The 19,733-nt window shown below is 40.2% G+C and overlaps 1 protein-coding gene across 1 annotated transcript in view; it reads left to right on the forward strand.

The window, feature by feature from the left end:
* The first annotated feature begins 17,181 nt into the window (after positions 1–17,181).
* Positions 17,182–19,733, forward strand: part of LOC137979063 (somatostatin receptor type 5-like) — a 3,923-nt gene continuing 1,371 nt past the window's right edge. The window contains exon 1 of the mRNA XM_068826232.1: positions 17,182–17,473. The gene's annotated coding sequence lies outside the window, so the exon portion shown is untranslated. The remainder of the gene's footprint in view (positions 17,474–19,733) is intronic.

Below are 19,733 nucleotides of genomic sequence, written 5' to 3' on the forward strand. Positions count from 1 at the left end.
CCTTCGATTTAAAAAGTGGTTACCATCATGTAGACATTGCACAAGAGCACCAAACTTTTCTGGGGTTTTCATGGCGTGCGCCCGATTCCATTAAGGAAATATTTTGTTTTTTCTGTGGTCCCGTTCGGTCTGTCCTCTGCCCCTTGGGTTTTTACTAAGGTTTTGAAGCCTTAAAAAAAAAAAAAAAAAAAAATGTTATTGGAGAGTACAGGGTCTTTGTAAAGCCATCTTCTTGGATGATGGTTGGGCGATTGTTCAGGATAGAGAAAGTTGTCTCATTAAGGCCCGGGCTGTAAGGGCGGATTTGTGCAACGCAGGTTTTGTTGTCAATGAAGATAAATCGGTATGGGAACCCACCCAAGTATTGGACTGGCTGGGTATTACCTGGAATGCTGCATTAGGTACTTTTAAATCGTGGAAAGGAGAATTGTTAAGATCATTAACTCAATTGATCATATTATTGAAGCCGATTTCAAAGTTACCGCGAAAGAGTTGTCTTCCTTCACAGGTCAAGTTATCTCTACCTGGCCTGTAGTTGGTAACATTGGCAGGATAATGACCAGACATTGAGTCTTGTCCACCGCGTGCAGGGATAATTGGGATTCTATATCCCTTCTTGACGATTACTGCAAGGAAGAACTGTATTTTTGGAAGGAAAGTATGGTTAATATCAACACTAGGTATTGCTTTGTAAGTAAGGTACCAAGTTATTTTGTGTATTCTGACGCCAGTTCCACCGGAGGTGGAGCAATTACTGATTTTAACAATGATTTTGTGTGCCACAAAACGTGGTCGGAGAACGAGAGAGGTCAAAGTTCAATGTGGAGAGAACTGTCTGTTATTGAGTTTCTTTGCAATCAGTTGCCTCAGTGTTGGATCACATGTTAAGTGGTTTACGGATAGCCAAGTAGCTGCTCAGATTGTTGAAGTGGGCAGCATGAAATTAGGTTTGCACAAATGGCCAGAGGGATTTTTGATATTTGTATCCGATCGGGAATTCATTTAGATGTACAGTGGATCCCTCGCACTTCGAATCAACAAGCTGTTTATATAAGTCGTTTAATTGATACTGATGATTGGCAAATTACTGAAGAATTTTTTCTTTTTCTCGATGGCTTGTGGGGTCTGCATAGTGCAGATTGCTTTGCAAATTATTATAACCGCAAGATCCCCAGGTATTTCTCGAGGTTTTGGAATCCCAATTCCTCGGGTGTTGATTTTTCTTTCAGTCTCTTCGAGGGGAAAATTGCTTAGTAGTCCATCCAGTTGGTATCATCCCACGCGTATTACATTATCTTAAATCTAAAAATTTACTGATTAATTTATTGGACGGTGTGTCTACTAGCCTATGTTTTTTCAGTTGTTGGCGCTGGCCAAGGCAGTATGCCGTTTATTTGTAAGGCACTGGCCTAATGTTTGGTCTGTCATTTCATATGGTGCTGTCCTAATAGGAGTATAGTTGATTTATGTGGCACTGGCCTAATCAATGGTTGTTGATCTACGCGGCACTGGCCCATACGATCATTTAACGTCTTACGTGGCACTGGCCTCATCAATGGTTGTTGATCTACGCGGCACTGGCCCATACGATCATTTAACGTCTTACGTGGCACTGGCCTCATCAATGACTGATTTTTGTACGGTTATTAAAGGATGTTCTGTCTTTCTTTTGTTCTTCTAGTATGTATGTTTTGTTCTTGTCTTTACAGATTATGCTATCAAGTAATTCTTGGAAAGGCTTTCAACAGTTTTCTTCAATCAACGTTTATGAAGTGCTAAATGTTATGTTGAAGTCCAGGTCGGATTCGACCACTAAAGCTTACGTTCGTGTTATCAGAAAGTTCTTGGACTGGTCTAAAAGTAGACAGTTCAACATGCAGTTACCTTTTCCTCTTAGTGTTGTTTCTCTATATTTGTTTGAAGTTCAGCAGTCTTCCGCTTCTAGCTCCTCAGTAATTTTAGCCCATGCGGCCCTTAAATGGTTACATTCTTTTGTCCCTAGTTTGGATCCGTAATCCTTTAGATAGCGAATTTTGCAGAAATGTCGTCGAATCCGCTAAACGCCAGAAGTCATAGCCAGTTATGAAAAAGAAGCCTATTTCCACAGAAATTATAAGGCGTATTTTAGATATTCATAACAGGAAAGATGCTAATTTAAAGAATCTCCGTATTGCTGCGTTGTGCTCTTTAGCCTTCGCAGGGTTTTTTCGTTATGACGAATTATGCAATATCGTTCCGGAGCATATCGAATTTCACAGCGATTATATAAGAATTTTTGTGCCTCGTAGTAAGACAGATGTTTATAGGGAAGGGAATTTCGTCTATATTAGTGCATCTGGATCTAAGTACTGTCCTGTTGGTGTTTTACAACGTTATTTAGATTTATCTGGTATTGACTTAGACAGTCCTCCCCTTTATTTAGACCAATTGTTTTTCACCGTAGTACTTCTAGCTATACCCTGAGGAGCGGAAAGATTTCTTATACTACCTGTAGAGATATCTTAAGGGATACCTTAAGTCAGCTGGGCTATACAACCCTAATGTTTAGGGTCTTCATAGTTAAAGATCCGGTGGCATTACAGCTGCCGTACGCCAAAGTAGGAATTCGATTCCAGAAAGACTACTTAAAATTCCTGGTAGGTGGAAATCTGATTCTGCCAAGGATATGTATGTTGAAGAAAGCCTTGAAAACAGGTTGCATGTAACTAAGTATTTAGGTTTGTAACGTATTATGGAGCGTAGATTAGTTTCTGCATACAGTAGTATCTAAAAGAGTTGTAAAAAAAAAAAAAAAAAGTGCAGTAACAATTTCTTTTTGTAATTTCTATCTTATAATAAACTGTTTTGGATACGCTTGCGCATCCTACCATATTTCTCGTGGCATTTGTTTGTATTACGGGAATTTAAGGGTAAAATGTTTTACGTTCGTTTGAGCGAAGCGAATTAGAACGTAATTTAGATTAATCTCGACTGGTAGCTTTGCTTGTATATACAAAATAGAAGCGACATGGAGTAATTTTTTCCTTGCCAAAAAAACCTATTACCCTCCCCGGGTTGAGAATAAAACAGGTTTGACCCTCCCCAATTTGTAAAAAAATTACTAAGGACCCTCCCCTCCGAAGTCCCGGCCCACCCCCCACCCCCAATTAAAAACGTACCTTCCCTAAGAACAATAAGTAATTGAAAAAGGTGTAACATAAGAAAACTTAGACAAAAAGTTTGGCACTTATGTAGTCCGTCTGGATATTTAAATTAGGCTTTAGATTCTTGATGAACAGCATTTAGAAAACTAAACACTCATGGTACTTTCGTATGTCGAGTACTTGTACAATCCGACACCTTCAACAACGCATTGCTAAGCTCAAAAATTGAGCAACTGGTGGACATTTCTTTGAAGCTCACGGTAACAAAAAGAAGAAGAAAATGTAATTTCTGACGACTGAATGAATTAGTCAGAAATGATATTCTGACGGCACGGTGGAGAGGCTTGCGGGGTGTCACGGGACTAGTTGAGGGTATTTAACGGTTTCGGCGGGAGACGTGGGTCAGTCAGTCTCCCTGTCGGTTTACTTTTTTGATGTGCTGTTTTAATTATTTTCACCCTTTCCTCGGGGTTTTGTGCTGCTGCATTAGACGAGGAATACGTTTCCATATGTTTTTTGTTCACGTCTAAAGGGTGGTTTTTTAGTGGTTTTTCGTATCTGGCGTAGCACCACTTCTATGAGATTATATTTAACTTTAGTTATTATAGTAGGCTTGTCTTGCATTTGTACGGCTGACTGACACATCCTAAATAAACTTTCACTCGAAGATCGTTGTAGTGTAGTCAGAATGAAGAGCAGGGGATGGAGTTCCCCGTGTTGTGGCTGATCCTTCGTGAGTGTACGGGTGGGTGGGTATAGCAGGTCCACATCAGCTGAAAGGCTGCCAAGACTCGAACCTGCCCCATCAAATAAATAACAAAGAAAAAAACAATTTAAAGAGGCTGTGTCACGAAATTTAGCAAAATTGGCACACCATATCAAGCGAAACGTAGAAATAACTCAGTACTAAGAACATCCAAGAAAGGTTTGAATAAATTAACAAATATAAAAGGAGGCAGAGATGATAAAATTGAAGAACATAAAAACGGATTGCAAGTGGGGCTTTTAAAAGCTGATCAGCCTAACAGTTGTTTGTAACTTAAATTATATGCTCGACAGACATTTTTTTTGTCACGGAGCTTTTCTTGTTCAAGAACAAAGGTGACCGTAGTGATTGCAACAACTATCTCTCTTCTGAGCATCGTTGGCAAAGTCTTCGCTCGGGTCACCTTGACCCGCCTGCAGAGCCTTACTTCGCAAGTCTACCCCGAGTCACAGTGTGGCCTCAGAGCCGGGAGGTCCACAGTGGACATGACCTTCTTCCTCCGTCAGCTGCAGGAGAAGTGTCGAGAGCAGCAGCAGCCATTGTTCCTCGCCTTCGTGGACCTCACCAAAGCTTTTGACTTTGTGAGCAGAGGCGGGCTCTTCAAGATCCTCCAGAAGATTGGCTGCCCTCCAAAGCTCCTGGCGATCATCACTTCCTTCCATGTATGGTCTGCTTTGATGGGGCCACCTCCAATGCCTTCCCAGTCAGCAGTGGAGTAAAGCAGGGCTGTGTCCTTGCTCCAACCCTGTTCGGGATTTTCTTCTCGATGCTGCTCCGGTATGCCTTTGTGGACTGTACAGAAGGTGTCTACGTCCGGACGAGGTCAGACGGAAAACTCTTCAACATCGCCAGACTCCCCGCCAAATCCAAAGCTCATGTGGTGTCATACGGGAGCTTCTGTTCGCAGACGACGCTGCTTTAGCATCCCACAGCGAGGAGAGCCTCCAACATCTGGTAGACAAGCTGTCCCACGCCTGCAAGGAGTTTGGGCTAACGATCAGCCTCAGGAAGAATAACATCCTGGCGCAAGGTGCTGAGTCCCCCCCAGTCATCACCATCGACAACACAGAGCTGGAGGTTGTGGACACGGTCACCCAATTGGGCTTCACCGTGTCAAGCTCGACTTTGCTTGATGCTGAGATCAGCTTCAGGATCGCCAAAGCAGCTGCTGTCATGGCCAAACTCAACAAGCGAGTGTGGGGCAATGACCTTTTGAGCCATAGGAACAAGATGTGCGTCTACCAAGCTTGTGTCCTGTCGACTCTCCTTTATGGCAGCGAGTCGCGGAAGACCTATGCCAGACAAGAGCGGCGACTCAGCGGATTCCACCTCCGCTGCCTTCGGCTCATGCTGCACATCAGGTGACAGGACAGAGTCACCAACACCGAGGTCCTGGAGTGCGCTGGCTCACTGAACATGCCGCCATCACTGCTCATTCAGCGACGCCTTCAATGGCTCGGCCATGCACATCGCATGAAGCCTGACCGCCTGCCAAGAGAAATCCTTTATGGAGAACCGCGGGAGGGCATCCGTCGCGTGGATCGACCGCTGCTGCGCTACAAGGACGTCATCAAGCGAGACTTACGATCTGCAGTAATCGACACTGTTTCGTTTACTTAAATATAAATTGATTATCGCCGATAAGAGCAGTGATTTCCGTTTATTGATTAGTCTATGATTGACACTTCAGATTTGACCTTTGTAATTTAATCTTGTGATTTAGTCGGCTTGCCGTTTTACACCTTTCAGTAATATTTTTAATCTTACGACACGTGTATATCTGATCGACTTTTTGCTCCCTCGTTTTGCTATCCTTGTCTGCTCACCGGTTGCTTACCCGTTTGGTTTTCTCAACTGGATATCGCCATAGACGTAAGTAATTTAGATTTCTGAAATTTGTTGTTAGTCTAGCTCGTTTAAGTTAACCCGGTTTGTAAGACGTATTGTAAACCGATCATACTAAGAATATGAAATGTCCGTTGTTTTAGAACGAATAATACAGAATCATCAAATTATACGATTTGCTGTATCCAGTTGATTCATCTCGTGGACCCCATTTACCCGGAACCAGACACCAGTGCATGGGAGGACATCGCCAAATACCGAGATACATGTCGGCAAAGTGTCAAAGCGGGGACTTCAAAGGCGGAAGCGAACGCTAGAGTCCAGGCTACATGCAAGAGAGCGGCGAAGAAAGAACGCGCAGCCTCTGCGTGCGATTCCACAAGGAAAGTCTGCGCCACCTGTGAGACTGCTACTCCAGGATCGGGCTACACAGTCATCCAAGATCCTACCAAAATCCCCAGCGCTAACCATCGCCTCTTCGAGACGAGGATGCCACTACTACTTCTAGTGGGGAGGTTTTTTTTTAGAGATGCAGTCAATCCTTGGATAAAGTCTGAACATTTTACTCAAGGCACTAATGAACTCCTCAGCAACTTACTTATATGACATTGCGATGAAGCACTGTTTTTATCTGCGGCACGGACCCCAGGAATGATATAAAATTGTTTACTTTTATTTCGTAACACAAACCACTACTCAGTTAAAAATGCAACCCAGATGAAGTATTATCTCGAAACATCATTTCTCATCTCGTCACCTTCAAAGATTTTTAACTATTTTAAAATCAAATGGCGGTAGCAAAATAGAACGCCTAATTTACTGAGACAAGTATGTGAAACCAACATAATAACAATTCTAATGGAAATCTGCTTCCAATTTATTGTGTCGATGTTCTTGAGAAAACTGGGATTGGAAAGGGCTTGGAATTGCTATCTTCGGTAAAAATACTCTTTTGTGGGGTAAAAAGATTACCTGGTATTATACAAGTCTTAAATATTCCGTCGCAACAGTGGTATCAGTAAAAAAAAAATATATATTTCGAAAAAGACTGTCGTTACCTGTGCTTTCAAAACGAGGAATAAAATTGTTGGTACTGAATCACGACAACTGAGAAAAAAGCGCCTGTAAAATGGGACTGAAAATTACGAGGATCCTGGACATGTAATTGATAACTCTAGAAACGGGAAAACAGGAAACATGGCTTATAGAAAAAGCCCATGGGCTGAAATACCTCACGAGCAAATAACGAGCGGAGAATGGGTAGGAGAGCTACATAACAGCACCAGCAGGTGGAATCAGGTATATTCAAAACCTGGGAAAGGAGCCATGCGCAGTTCATCGTATCAGCGAGCATACGGCCTGTCCAGAATTTTGTAGTTTAGTCAAAATGGTTGTAAAAAAAAAAAAGATCGTAGATTCTTTTCGTCTTTGGCCAACGAAGCTTGATGAGAAATAGAACGCATACTGCATTGACAAACATGAGACTAAACAAGCGCATAAATGAAATAAATTTTTTAGTGACTTAACGTTTCGTATGTCTCAATATACTCTTCAGACGTAATCGTTAGCTAAAATTTTTTGAAATATATAATAGTAATTCGAGTGCTTGCAAACATTTTCATGCGCCGTTTTGAAGAGAAATGGATCACTTAGAACAGCGCCCGCCCTACCATCTGGTTCAGATACGTTGATGATGTCTTCACTTTACTTAAAATCAAGGACTCTGCCAACCAAGTTTTACAGATTTCAAATAATTGTCATAATCACATCAAATTCACAATTGAATTTGAGGAAAATAGCCAAATCCCTTTCCTTGATATTCTTCTTCTTAAACGTAATCAACACAATTTCTTCTCTACATCTATTTATCGTAAGAAAAGTTTTACGGGTCTTTATACCAAATGGGACTCACTCACACCTAGGAAATACAAAATCAAAAATCAACCTTATCCGCCCACTCTTTGTTATCAGATTTGTTCGTCTCCTTTTTTATTGTAATGATCTCCGGAAGTTGTTGTCACAGAATGGTTATCCAGTAGATATCGTATATCGTAAACTATAATATCACTGCTGTGTTAAGAAGATAACAGCAAAATGTTGAACACCCAAAAACGGTACCTAAAGAGATAATTTACATAGTCCTACCCTACTTGGGTTTACAAAGTAATGCCACCGCTATACGCAGCTTAAATGTTGTCAAAAGCTAATGAAATGTTGCAATCACTGCTAATAAATTAAAATCAATAACAGAAACAGAAAGCTATAATAAACTTAACTTAAGGCTAGGCATAAAGGCTAGGCATAAATATAAAACTAGGAAAATACTGATAACATACCAAGTGCTATTGATAACTGCACATCTGAGAAGACTTGGAGAAGATTGACACTCTTCAGGTAAATCAACTGAACCAACTGAACTTACTAAGTAAATGGTAGTCAACTTATAATGGATTTCGGGAAAATACAAAAATAACTAAAACCCAAATAAGGCTAGGGAGTAAATTTACTACCCACTAATCAGGGCCGTAGCAGGGCCGGAAAAACTGAGTTGGGGGTTTGGGGTTTGGAGGACGCATTGGATGGGTGTAAGCCCGTTCTTTATAGGGAGGGGGGGGGGGGGGTGACTAGAGGCATGGGTGTGACATCTCCCCCACCCCATGAAAAAATTTGAAACCGAAACACCAGAAAGTGTATTTCCCAGTATTTTGGGCCTTTAAATTTCAAGGGAATGATTGCTTGGCTGATTTTGTCTATCTCTAAGTAGAGGTAAATGGGAAACAACCGCTTCACTAGGGTAAACAGCAGCGTCATCATCCTGGCCGCTCTCAGAACTACTCTCTGGCATTTCTGCAGTACCAGACGTTTCTACTTTCTCATCCTCGACGTTCGCCTTCTTATCCTGATCCTGGAGCCTTACCCAGGATAAGAGCGACTTCTGCTTGGATTTTTGGGGTTTTTGAGAGGACATTGCTCAGTTAAGATCATGTTCCGAAGACGAATCCAGTGATGAGAGTGAGTCCCCTGGATGTCAAGACGATTTGACATATTTATATTTTTGTCACATTTCTCGTTTGCTGTAATATTTTAGCTGGTTTTTATTGTAGTCTGGGGAAATGGTACTGTAATCAAAGTTTATCAGGAATGATTCTATCGGGAATTGTTGACATCTTGTTGTTTCAAAGTTCTGAAAGAAGAAGTTATATTCTTGTGTGTTTTTACTTTTTGAGGAAAAAAAGTGGAGGGGCACAAATAGAGAATTGCTTGATATTGTTCCTAAAGCTTGAAGTGGAGTATAATATGAGTTGGCACTCCTAATGTGGTATTGGGGGACTTGTCTAACCAAACGGAAGTTCATAATTAAACCACCGAGGTAGTAAAAAATTCTCATACTCCACTTCCGAGGAATACATTTGATCACCAATTTAACGATTTGGGTTCTAAAAAAATTGGTTTAGTGTGAGTCTCAAACGCAAATTTGTTACAATTCTTAAAAACAGAACGGTTCAATAACGGCTAAATCGGAGAATAGTAGAGCGGACTTAGGGTTGCTATTCTCCGATTTAGCCATAGCTAGAAGTCTCTGATTCAACAGCTCACTGACTTCGTCAAGTTCTGAGATATGTACTGATGGCTCCAATAATCAGCAGCTATCGTATGGTTCAAGAATAACATCCTTTTGAACCTCAAATTTAATTTCTAAATCACAGTTGCTCACTCAAACGTCAACGAGCTTGTAAACAAGCTGGATTAATTTAAGCTGTTTCTGGTATTTCAGAAACTGAGCTGTGTAATCTATTAGTAATTCACTCTTACAACAACTTCAATGCCGTATTATTCGGTGTGTTAGAACAAAGCATGGTGGAGGCATTTGTTTATTCCATCTAATATCAGAAAGCGCAATCGTGAGCTAGACATTGTTGAGTTCCTGCGTTTGGACGTCAAGTTAGGGAATCAACGATGCCAGTTTACTTCATAGTGTCGGCGCCTGTTACCGTTTACCAACTAAGTGCAAACCTGTGACGGATTTCCTAAACTCAATGGCTGACTCTAAAACATTTGTACAATTCAAGAAAATAATGGGTGGTCATCAATGATATTAATTTCGACCTGCTTTCCAACAGCAATAATTACGCAAGCAATTTCAGGGAACTATAATGAGATCAATTCCAGCTTAGCACTAATATACACGTGGCCACCAGAGTAACTGAATCTACTTCTACATATAATAGGCAATTTTTAAAAAAACCTTTAACTTGACGTTTTTGAAAATAATATTTAAACTATTTTTTGGTCGCCCTCACCGAGATCAGAACATCGTAGATGTGAGTAAATTCTATCCTCCTATGCAAAAATGAAGTTATAGGGGTTATTTGTGAGAGTCTTGCTTCACTTAGACACCCTCGGTTTTTCGGTTTTCAGTGAAAGATGTTTTAGCTTAGCAGGACGCGAAAAGCTATTCTTGTCAAGATACCCTTGGATCTCATTTCTGCGCACCAAAGAGAAGAGCTCTGGGATCGAGATTACAATTTGCCCCGTTTGTTCCTACGCAAAAGTGGCGCTTTGTAGACTACAAAAAACTCGGGCCCAAACTGACTTTACACCAGTGTGGTCTCAGGACTTGCGAAAAAAAAAAACATCAACATTTAAAGGGAAAGTACGGTCTAAAAAAAGTTCCCCGTTAAAATGTGACAAGAGCAATTTGAAGTTGCCTCTTTCGTGACTTGGAGAGCGCCATCTTGGATATGACGTGTATGACGTAGCAATCGTCAACAAACGTCTTCGACCTCACCAAGTTCTTCGATCTTCGATCACTTTCTCAATGTTGTGTAACCTGTCTGCTTCAAAAAATTCAAATGTAAGATGAACTATGGTAAACGGTCTTGTGGTTCAACAGGTAGTATGCTATGTAGGTCAGGCCATAAGTACGACAGAAACTCAAGTCACTTAATAGTTATAGCGGATTTTCTAGTCAATCAAAATTAGCCAGAGCAAATGTAAACAAGACAAAAACCTTGAACATGCGACAAAGGAATATTCCACAAGCGTACCTTTTTCACTTTCTTCCTCCATCGACAGCCGCCTTTGATGCTTCAGCAAACCTATTTGTTTACTTTCACACGGGGAAGCGTTTAATTTAGGATAAGCCGAGGAAACTTTCAGATGTTGCTCAATACTTGTAGCAAGGCTTTTTCACATCAACAATTACTGCTGTTGGGTGTACGCTTTCGACGGAGATGAACTAGACACATGTCTAGGCATAAGAACACATATAGAAATAGGTCCGCAATGTGTACTTGTGTGGGATTTCAGTCAAATAAACGTTGATGATTAGCATTACAGTAAATGTAATACAGTTTGTCATGCTATAGTGATAAATTACGAGTAAAGATTTCGTAGAATCCCCAAGCTACAGACGAGAAAACGGTTAAGGGAGAAACATGTTTGGACTTTTAGTTTCGGGGAAATTAGGGGTGCTTACCATTTGTCAGAATAAACCGGTTGGGATGACCGGTGAACAATGGTAACAGTTTTTCCTAAATCAGCAAACCAGCCCAACGAGATGGCACTTACCATTTGCAATTGTTTTTGACTGATGAGAAACTGGAAACTGGAAACTGGAAAATTTAGCAAATGGTAAGGAAATTTCCACTGTTCCGTTCGATGGGAAATGCCATTTACTGTGGTTTGTGTATTTCCTAGTCAGCAGAAAAAGCTGGACGCGGCCCCAAGTTATCACAGGGGAAGGAGGGGGCGATGATTGACAGAGTTAAGAGTCACTGAAGTAAACATTTTGCAGGTTAGGGCTTGTAACGCATTACAATTGGATGCATTTGAGCATATGAGTTTCTCAGCCACCAAATATTTTGCAATTAACTGCCAAAATGTGTTAGAGTCAACGCGCTTCAGGCATGAACATACTACTTCAGAGACTCATGAAATATTTTCGTTCGGTAAAGAGGTAAATGCCGTCTACTCTTATTCATCAGCGGAAATATTGGAATCAGTCGCTAGTAGCAGAGGCGAATTTGCTTATGATAAAGCTGAATAAATCAGCAGGCAAGTGCAATTGTCAGCTAAAAGTATTCGTGCTTCCAGCTTACAGACCTGTACGTAAACTAACTTTTACAAATTAATTAGCTTTTCTGTTTAACCATTACCAGTAAATGTGAAAATGTTTGACAGGAAGTTTGAAGGCATTAGTTTTTTAACTTGCGAATCTACAGAAACTGGCGCCGTCACGCAACGTGTTAGCAAATCGTAGTTAAAAGAGGAAACCTCAAATTACCAATCGTAACTACTGTTGTCATTATGTTATATCTGTCCGATATAAAATTGAAGGCATGACTCCTTGCAATATAGCTGGCACAACTCGCTTAATACAAACGTCTGAAAGGAAGACGACTTCTCTTACCTTATAATTAATCGCAGCGAGAAAACAAGTCGAAATTCGCCAAATGCCAACTGCCGAGAAGAGTAATGGCCGCCACACACAAACACTCATTCTCATCTCAGAGTGCCATTGAATCTCTTCACCAGGCCATGAAGTGGAGGAGAGGTCACGGCTTCGACATCACGGTTTGCGACTGGGCACCATTTATGCTGATTGGAGATAACGTGACATTTAACTTTGAAAAATAAAAGTAAGTTTTCTTAATTAGGAAACTTTTGCTGGCTAAGCTAGTAATCTTGAACTCAACCAGCGTCCTTTTACATTAACTGGTATCCACCTCTTTTATATTTAGAATGCTTGCGATAGGTATTTGTTAGTTGATAGTTGGCTTGGGGCTTCACCCTCAATAGTGGATCCGATAGAAACCGGGAGTAAGCAGTTGAAGTGTTTTGACAGACCCCAGTGCATGTTCTATTGCTAAACAAATATTGTCAACAAATGTGATTTATTAACGGTTTAGTTTGATATTCCTTTCAACTATAATCACAATAATATTGGAGGCGCACTTTGACTGCTTGTGGAGCTAATCATATTGTGAAATGTTTTCTAGTAGCTAGACACTTGGGTATACTAGCAATCATTAGAGTTCTCAATGATTGGTCACTAGTAACTTATCGCGTTTTCTTTGCTCAACCTTGCCCAATGTGTACTCCTGTAGGATTCAAGAAAAATCTGCTTTCTTGAACAAAAAAATATATATATAAAACGGGCGCTTACAAAGTATTAATCTTTAATTTTACTTGAAAATAAACTTCACTCAACCAGCGGAGAGGTCATATCTTTGTTAAATTAGGAATACTCTTTACCAGTTTTCTATGAAGGAGAAATCATTTTATTTGGTAAGCACATCTGTCTCAGAGATACAGTGATTATTTATGCTTCTACTTTTGCAGATTTGCTGTGCATCAGCATTTTACCCAGTGTCTGGCATTGAAATTCAATATGGCGCACAGCCGTTCCTTCACTACAGACACAGATGGAGTAAAAGGGACGATTTAATTTTTTTCAGAAGTAACTCCGTGACAAGACGGCTTAATGAGAAACGAAAGTAGTAGTAAATGATCAGTGAGTAGTCGGTAGTCAATAGCAGGTACTCAACATATAGTTTCTCCTTAGGAGGGTTACCCGTCCCTCCTACCCTTTACCGTTTATGTCAAAAAGGCAGGTCCCTTCAGATTTTGAGTTTGCTTATGCTCTATATGTCCTAATTTATATCTAGTAAGGGTGGTGTCTACTGGCTCTCAGCCTTTAAAGCAAGTTGTTCTCTGCGTAAGGTCACCCAAGATTTCTCATGTAAACGGTTCTCTGCTATATCGAAACCCCTTACCAGACAACCTTTTTTCCGTATACAAAAGCCTTAAGTTTATCCAGGACGTGCATTTGCTTATGATTTACACAGCCGAAGCATGGCAGTAGAAGCAAGAGTGTCCATAATGCTACGATCAAAAAAAAGCAGCTCGCAACGTAAGTGGCTTCATAGCTCAGTTGGTTAGAGCGTCACACCGGTATCGCGAGGTCACGGGTTCAAACCCCGTTGAAGTCCTGAATTTCTCAGGCTTCTATGCGCAATTGCATAAGTTGCGTTCATAACTGCGAGGGTCATAGCTTACTTGATTTCACATCCGCGGTTCAATGTATGAAAAATTTCGTATATTATTTCACATTCATTCCTCACGGGCTCAATAGAAACCACAAATGACCAGCTCCCAACGTGAGTGGCTTCATAGCTCAGTTGGTTAGAGCGTCGCACCGGTATCGCAAGGTCACGGGTTCAAACCCCGTTGAAGTCCTGAATTTCTCAGGCTTCTATGCGCAATTACATAAATTGCGTTTATATCTGGGAGGATTATTGCTTACTTGATTTCACATCCGCGGTTCAATGCATAAAAAATTTAATATATCATTTCACAATTCCAAATTAATAGTCCTTATATACAATCGCTGTTTAATCTGTATTTCTAATGTGAACTTTCATATATTCACTTGTAGTACGCAACAATATATGAGTTTAGGTATTCCTTGGAAAATCCTACATCTATTAGAACACTTTTCGCCACCATTTTACTCTTGATCATTAATTTGCGGACGGCCTCATTTCTATGATTGTAATGTCGTCACGATGATACGTTTGTGATAAATTTCGATCGAGTTCTTTTTTTTTAACTTTGTTGTATATTGTAACTCTTTTTCGTAGTTTCAAACTTTACTGAAGTATTTTGTTTTAGGGCCGCTGATTTTTAGAGGAACTGTATACATGTGTCGACTTAGGGTAAATAAAGTTTATTACTGTTTTTATTATCGCACGCTGTGGTAACTATTTATTTTCTCATTGACCATAAGAATTCAGAAGTCATGCTCTCTCAGTATTCCATTACTAAAAATATCTACTCGTGCAAAGAGCAGATCACTAAATGCATGATTTTCAGGAGTTTGCGTATGTTAGTAAGTCTTGTAATACTGTCTAGCGTGTTCTGACCACAGAAACCCCACCGATGAAATGCGCGCATGAACGCAAAATGCACACAGAGTGTACCACACCAGAAAAAGCGCGTTAACACAGGTTCAAAGTACATGAAAAAATGAGCAGAATTCACGGAACTGGGAAGAAGTCTCAACACACCCAGCAAAATTGCAGAGGGCATAGGAACTTGAATTCACGACGAAACGTGTGAGGAGTTGTGCCCAAAATCGGAAAATAAAGATACAGACTAGTAGTAATCGAAGATTAGGAGTGCGTTCCCCGCCTGTGATAATAGTTGTCTGTTGCTGAAATCATTACTGTGAACGGCTGAAGTTTTACAGACATATAACATACCGACAAAGTCCACTATTGTTCTGTGGATTTTGATTTCCTCGCTTTAATGCGATTTGATACGACCTTTGATGACACGTTGCGTGACGGCTCCAGTTTCGGTAAACTCGCAAATTCATGTTATTAAAGCGTCTCATTTTCACTTTTTCTGGTAATGTTTAAGCATAAAGGCTAATTTTTAAAAAGAATACTTGTGTTACATCTAGTACTCCGGGTATTCTGAGCTGGAAGCACAAATATCAGCAAACATCTGTAACATTTGCTCTCGCGTTTCCGTTTATCCGTGGTTTATGTTAACAAACTCCCGGACAAACTCTGTGCGACTGGCAATAATTATTTTTTCCGCTGATGAATAAAAATAAGTCAGCATTTACATTGCTGTTCCTTAGTTCTGGCTTACTCTTATAAGTCTTGGCTTCAGAGTACTCTTCCATCGATTCAATTTCGACCTTCGCTGGATACAGTGGAACTATGTATTGAAGTCAACAAATGTAATCAAAATATAGCCAATGAAATATGGCTGTTCCCACGCGTACGGTTAACATCCCAAAGCCAAGGTGATTCAAAGTCGTGTTCGTGAACAGAACAAATAATGTTGTCCCAGCTATGTAACAAAAGACTGCAAATTGGCCGCCCCTCTAGGTTTTTGCAGGGGCTTTGGCCTCGTTTTCGGGTCCATCTGTCACGTCATGCTTGCTCTCTTTTGTGGCGTCTTTCGTTGTTTTCGACTTTTTGGGGTTTTCTTTGAACTGGTTTTTAACCGTCTTATATAGTTTATGGACAAATCACTGAACTTAAAACGACGTCGACTCAAAACGTTTCTAGAGTCGTTATTCTCAAGATCATACTTTACATCCCTGGGTAAGGAGCTTTGTGTACGTTTTTTAGCTATATCGTTTTTCCTTCCGACAAGTCGACCCGACTGTTGGAAATTTCAGGTGGTGAGAGACTTAAAGGCCTGGCCAAACGCTCGCAACATTTCAACGCAACATCTTGCAACATTGTTGGGCACAACATGTTACGTACGTTTGGCCACCCTGTTGCGATATGTTGCGTGCCTTTGGCCAGTCCATTCAACAAAATCGTCACAAAATCGTCGCAAAATCATGCAACAATGTTGCAAGATGTTGCGTTAAAATGTTGCAAGCGTTTGGCCAGGCCTTTAAGTCTCTCACCACCTGAAATTTCCAACAGTCGGGTAGACTTTTCAAGTGACGGCTCGTCACGAACTAGACGGGTCGTCACGACCCGTCAACATTTTCAGCCGGCCTCACCGCCTCCAGAAAGTTGCTCAAACCTTCTTTCAAATTGCAACTTCCTGTTACTTTACTTCCGCAAACTTCACGACCCGACCTCCGCTTGACGGGTCGTCTTCACTTTGTTCACTAAAGTAATCAGTTTACGCTAAATACCTGTTTCATGTATTGTAGTATGTTGTACCACCGAAAGCATCCACGAAAACGACGTTGGAGAATTTAACTTGATTTATTAATTGGTTTTCATCGTTTTTAGCTTTATATGCGCGTGGTGGTGGAAAGCGGATTGGAAAACGCTTGTCGTTGATATGCTTTCTTTCGTTTTCGCTGAGGCCATCTTCTTTTTTTTTGTTTACCGTCGAATGCGTTTCCTGATATTGGTTTGGTCGGTCGGATTGAAAAAAAACAACCTAAAAAAAAATTCATAAGCATTCTCGGAATCGGAGGCCTGGTACCCCGGCATCATAGCTGTGGAGCCAGGAAAACAACAAGACAACAAGACGTGAACCCAAAATCAATATGGCGGAAAAGTTGGTGGATGTTGTTGCAAAATTAAGACAGTGTGGGAAAAAGGATCACCCACCGAAACTCCTGTGCGACATAAAAATGGCTTAAAAACGTCGTTAACTTTTTTTTTTTTCTTGGAATATGCCCAAAATTTGGGTCGGTTGGACGATGCGAAACGGAGAAAAAAAAAAGAGGATGGCCTGAGACGAAAACGAAAAAATTTGAAAACGTTTTAGCATGGATAGGACTTGAAACTCTCTACGACAAATTATGGCGTTTCACGATTTGACGCTCGATTTTGAAGCACCTGTTAGTTATTACCTCAGGCAACATAACCTTATAAAGATAATTTATGTAAATCGCTAGAAGCTTCGGTTGCCCAAAGAGACTACTCATCTTGTTTACGTACGAGCAGCACATCAAGAAACAAGGTGCTGATACAAATGATGTACAAATTGGAGAAAATTGATGGGCTTCGGAGCGAAATTTCCTCGAAGAAACTGGATTTATATGCATTACGTGGGCTGCCAATTTTCCATAGCTTTAAAAAGAGAAGCAGCTAACAGCTTTCTCGCGCATTGCTGGAAAATTCTCCCTAGTTTGTTTCCCTATTCTGTCTGTGTTCACTATTCGCGTCTATTGTGCGACTGTTCGATCGAGGACCACGGTTCAGTTTTGACTATTTTCACCAAGGTGAGAGAAACTGTCGTTCGTGTTCTATCCTGAAATCGTTGGTGTGAAATACCATATACTCTTCTTAACTCACGTCAAACAGTTTAAATGAATCAAGTTGTTTTCTTGTGTTTCACTTTCTCTGCTATAGCAGAAATTTTAGCGTTTCTCAGCAAACGTTTGAGGAACAAGGAAGTCCGACAAGGGTCAAAGGGTCTGTTAGACACTTGAAAGCTCCAAGAGAGGCAATTCATTGCAAGACGTTTGAGGAACGATTCAACTTTTGAAGGAACAGGCTTATTTATCTTAGTTACCAAGCAACAGTAAGGAAACTTAAGCCTGGTTTCCATATGATTGCAGACGATCGCGGATCGCATATCGCAAAACGTTTTTCGATCGTTTGCGATGATATGGAAACACACATTTGCGATCGTCTGCGATCCTATTCGCAGACTATCGCAAACGATCGCAGAAGAAAGAACCATGTTCTATCTCCTGCGATCGTCTGCGATTGTCCACGATCAATTGCGATCGTGAGATCATATGAAAACCAAAGTTCTGCGATCTGCGATTGTAATGTATCCATAATACCATGAATTCAATCCCATGATTCAACGCTTGTACATTTCTTTTTTTTCTTTTTTGTTCAATATCCTTTATTTCACATAAAACTTTAATTTTACATTTGTGTGTATGTGTACCTGTTAAACTTACTTACAAGATAATTTCCTCTTAAACTGACTCCTCAAGTAGTCACTTAAAGTAACTCTTCATAGGTTTTCCATTTATTACGAAAAATTACCATTCTATTGGATTTATGTGCGATTTGTTTTTCTGTTTCGTATTTATTTTCAAGAATTTTCCTGGAGTGGCTACCGGACGGTTTAATCTCTTTTCGCCTACAGCTCCATGAATAGGTTTTCCCTAAAAGTACTAGTACATAATTGACTAGATCCATCCCCTCCTTCAGGATTCCTATCATCACATCTTGCAGCAAGAGGCAATTGCAACTACTAATGTTCTTTAAAATATTCAATGTATCATCCATCCAAAAAGAGTATGAAAATTGGCAACTAAACAATACATGGTTTGTAGTTTCTGTTGTATCATGGCAAAAGGAACAGTTGGGACTTGGAATATAGCCTATTTTAAAAAGGATATCCTTGGTGAAAAGAATACTTCACCAATGATTACTATTTTTTTTCTGATTTCAATAACACTTGTTAAGATCTACATTTCCCGCATAATCATAAACCGGGGCAAAAATACCTTTGAATTAGTAGGCACCGTCCTTACGTTATCAAGCCACAGAACAGTAACTTAGCGAATAAGTCAGTACCACACGAATTTTAACAGAAAAGTTCATCAATACGCATGAAAGCAACATTTTGGTTTTGGTTTCGAATTGAAAATGAAGCAAAATAGTTATAATCTTCAATCGTTGTTTCGTATTCGTGTTTATAGGATATTTATTAATAAAACGGAAATAACTCGAATGCTTCTGTTTAACTGAGCCAAAACTCATCCCTCGACAAGCTGTCGAGATAGCCGCGAGTGAGACCTCCGTTTGAGGTATTTATCTTCTACTTGAGAATCGTTAGCTATGTCATTGTTATTAGGTATTATAGTATCCTTCAGAAAAAATGTAGCTATCACGGTTCGACGGGTATATTTCTTGTTCTCCGACAAAACGCGCCAAAAAAAGTATACTTTTTCAATAGAACTATTGGTCAAGGAGTGGAAACGCCCGGAAGTATGATTTTGTAGCGTTGATTTTCGAGATCTGAACAAGCGCTTTGGGTTTTTTGTGGTGTGCATGCCTGGAGTGAAAAATTCGTCTTCCGTCTTATAATCAGTCCAATCGTTGTGGCAACTCATCTCAACTCATCTTACTTTGGTTCGCTGACCTATTAATTGATTAATATGAGCGTGCTGCATCTGATACAGACACAAGACGTTAAAAGTAGCCAAAAGGAAAGAAAAGCAAAACATAATATTAAATACATACTTAGCTCTATTGATCTGAGCTAAACGTGACATGCACGATGAAACTGTTTCTAGAACATGATTACCAAAAGTTAAGTTTGGATCCATAATTACACCAAAGGTCTTTAGCGGTTAAGTTGTTGCAGGTGAAAGATCCTTCCCGAAAAGTGACAGATTAAAATCATCATTCACTTTTGCAATGTTTTGTCTACTTCCAAAGATCATTAATTTCGTCTTGTCTGGGTTCAAAAGTAGCTGCTTGTTATTTTTTTAAAAAAATTTGTTATCATAAAAT

The sequence above is a fragment of the Montipora foliosa genome, chromosome 1, assembly GCF_036669935.1.
Source record: "Montipora foliosa isolate CH-2021 chromosome 1, ASM3666993v2, whole genome shotgun sequence".
NCBI lineage: Eukaryota > Metazoa > Cnidaria > Anthozoa > Scleractinia > Acroporidae > Montipora > Montipora foliosa.